Source organism: Hyperolius riggenbachi, chromosome 9 (assembly GCF_040937935.1).
Source record: "Hyperolius riggenbachi isolate aHypRig1 chromosome 9, aHypRig1.pri, whole genome shotgun sequence".
Taxonomy (NCBI): Eukaryota; Metazoa; Chordata; class Amphibia; order Anura; family Hyperoliidae; genus Hyperolius; species Hyperolius riggenbachi.
In genome coordinates this window covers 61,028,671-61,032,083 of record NC_090654.1, presented here as the reverse complement: position 1 = coordinate 61,032,083, position 3,413 = coordinate 61,028,671, and the positions used below count along the sequence as shown (strand labels likewise).

The following is a 3,413-nucleotide window of genomic DNA, read 5'->3' as shown; positions in this document are numbered from 1 at the left end:
GACCACACCCCTGTCACACATACCATAAAGGTTTTATACAGAAAAAGTGGGATCAGCGCATCACCAGGCCGCCTCTGAATGGCCTCAGCTCAGAGATGCGCTGAGCCCCCCCAGGAACTACAAACGCACCTTGAACCCAAACAGAGGCTCTGCATATACACCAAAGAAAAACTAACAAGTGGGAGCAGCTGACCAGAATTAAATCAAACATAGCAAAGAAATGAACAGCGCTACTTAAAAACAGATGAATGCTTACCTGCAAAAAAGTGCAGACCCCACTCATGGGATACAAATACACAATGAGCACACATACACCTGTCTACCACTTGGAGGATGTTAGTTTCCACTAACAGCTTGCAATGCAATTTGTTAGGTACTTTTTCTGCTCAATTCTTAATTTTACTGGTAGCGCGCCCAGGCTATGCATATGCATAGGTAGGTTTTAGTTAGTGTTAGGTCCCCTCCCATGGAGGAAAGACTTCTTCGACAGTGGGAGGGACGAGTACCTAACAAATTGCATTGCAAGCTGTTAGTGGAAACTAACATCCTCCAAGTGGTAGACAGGTTGTATGTGTGCTCATTGTGTATTTGTATCCCATGAGTGGGGTCTGCACTTTTTTGCAGGTAAGCATTCATCTGTTTTTAAGTAGCACTGTTCATTTCTTTGCTATGTATAAAGGTTTTATAAGAAAAATATGTTGTTTTATAATTCAAACCACACCCATCCTTTCTATCCAGGTTCATTTCCTTCATATTAACAATTTAAAATTAGTAATATATCAATTTAAAGGATGGGAATTAAGTTTAGAGTCAATCAAACACATTTTTAAATAGAGAAATACATATATTTACATAGAAAAAGGGACAAAGTCCTGAAAGAGGGACAAATGAGGTGGAAAGAGGGACAGGGCTTCCAAAAAGAGGGACTGTCCTTCCGAAAGAGGGACTGTTGGGAGCTATGGATATATATATATATATATATATGCGTTCTCAAACACTCTCTCTAAGCTACACACATCCTTTATAGCGGTGCTTTTTTATTTTATGTACACTGTCTCTTATTATTTTACATACATCGTCTCTCTCCATTTTAGTATGCATTCTGACACACTCCCTCTGCTCTACACAAATGCTTTCTCTGTCTAATATACTTAAAAAAATCTCTCCTTGTCTTTTACATACACCATCTCTCTCTCTCTCTCTATTATATAAATACACTCTTTCACTGTCTGTCTCCTTGTATTTTAAATACATCATCTCTCTCTCTCTGTAATATACTGTACATGCACACTCACATACTCTCTCTCTCTCTCTCTCTCTCTCTCTCTCTCTCTCTCTCTCTCTCTCTCTCTCTACCTCTCTATAATATAAATCCACTCTTTATGTTTCTGTCTCTTGCATTTTACATACACCATCTCTCTCTCTATTATATAAATACACTCTCACAGTGTCTGTCTCCTTGTATTTTACATCTCTGTCTGTTATATACATGCACACTCACATTCTCTCTTTCTTTTTCTCTCTCTCTCTAGCCTCCCTCCCTCTGTCTCTTTAGTGCCTTACAGACTCTCCCTCCCTCTGTTCCCATTTGTGTGTCTCTCTGTGATATATACATGCACACTCACATTCTCTCTCTACAACCTCCCTCTCCCTGTCTCTCTAGTCCATTGCAGTTGCTCCCTCCCTCTGATCCGGTGTGTGTGCGTCTCTCCTTGCTAGGCTGTCTCTCCTCTGCATCCCCTCTCAGTAGCTGTCACACGTCTATTCTCTCTCCTCTATTATCAGGCCTCTCAGCTCTTGCAGAGAGGAGAGAATTGCGGTGTTGCTTTACATCAATATGACATTTCATTTCTCTTTTGTTGCTGCTTTTTCTCATCTACATCATTTTTTTTCTACAGAATTAAACAATTCAGTGATGAAGCAATGATGCCGGAGGGGCATAAATAGCTGTGACACGGGCGCTGCCATACCCAGGAGTGGCTCGGGCCTGTATCCCAGCTCACTCCAGAATATACAGATGACTGAACTGAATGTATTCAGTCTATACATTTCCCCCCCTTATATATATAGATGGTGAGATTATGCTATATTTTATATACACATCATTGCTCAGCCCTCGTCTTTGCAGATCGGTTACCTGCCAACCTGTGGGGAGGCAGCCTGAACACTACACTAGAGATGGGAAACGTGGGCTATATACGGACCTTCCCACGTTTACATCCATCGGTCACAGATGTCAGATGAGGGTTTGCAACTAAAAATAACACCGGAAGAATTAAAGGGTCAGAAGAGACAAAGCATGTTGAAAAAAGATCCAATTCCTGCTGTGAAGAAGGATGGGCGATGCTGTGGAATATGTGGGCGATATAAAATGAATAAACACACCTGATGAACTCTCTGAAGACTACAGCTCACAATTTAATATCTCATTACATGGTGTAGGGAAAGGTAATAGGGTAGAAGGACACTAGAATGGAATTTAATGGGCGGATGTGTAACAAAAGAGTCAAGGTTGGCTTTAGGTGAAATGCCCAATTTTACCTAAAATCCTTGATGCCCAGCCCCCCCCGGGCACTGAACAGATGTAGATGGCCCTTCTTCCTCTACTCCCCAGATAGCAGTATTAGATGGCCTTTATTCCTCCACCCCCCAGATAGCAGTATTGGGTGGCCTTTATTCCTCCACCCCCCAGATAGCAGTATTAGATAGCCTTTATTCCTCCACCCCCAGATAGCAGTATTAGATGGCCTTTATTCCTCCACCCCCCAGATAGCAGTATTAGATGGCCTTTATTCCTCCACCCCCCAGATAGCAGTATTAGATGGCCTTTATTCCTCCACCCCCCAGATAGCAGTATTAGATAGCCTTTATTCCTCCACCCCCAGATAGCAGTATTAGATGGCCTTTATTCCTCCACCCCCCAGATAGCAGTATTAGATGGCCTTTATTCCTCCAACCCCAGATAGCAGTATTAGATAGCCTTTATTCCTCCACCCCCCAGATAGCAATATTAGATGGCCTTTATTCCTCTACTCCCCAGATAGCAGTATTAGATGGCCTTTATTCCTCCACTCCCCAGATAGCAGTATTAGATGGCCTTTATTCCTCCACCCCCCAGATAGCAGTATTAGATGGCCTTTATTCCTCCAACCCCAGATAGCAGTATTAGATAGCCTTTATTCCTCCACCCCCCAGATAGCAGTATTAGATGGCCTTTATTCCTCCACCCCCCAGATAGCAGTATTAGATGGCCTTTATTCCTCCACCCCCCAGATAGCAGTATTAGATGGCCTTTATTCCTCCACCCCCCAGATAGCAGTATTAGATGGCCTTTATTCCTCCACCCCCCAGATAGCAGTATTAGATAGCCTTTATTCCTCCACCCCCCAGATAGCAGTATTAGATGGCCTTTA

General features: G+C 42.8%; 1 long non-coding RNA gene across 1 annotated transcript in view; it reads left to right on the top strand.

The window, feature by feature from the left end:
* LOC137532422 (uncharacterized) overlaps positions 1–2,110 on the top strand; it is a 226,063-nt gene extending 223,953 nt beyond the window's left edge. Inside the window, exon 4 of the long non-coding RNA XR_011023925.1 lies at positions 1,899–2,110. This is a non-coding gene — a long non-coding RNA (uncharacterized lncRNA). The remainder of the gene's footprint in view (positions 1–1,898) is intronic.
* The last annotated feature ends 1,303 nt before the right edge of the window (positions 2,111–3,413 follow it).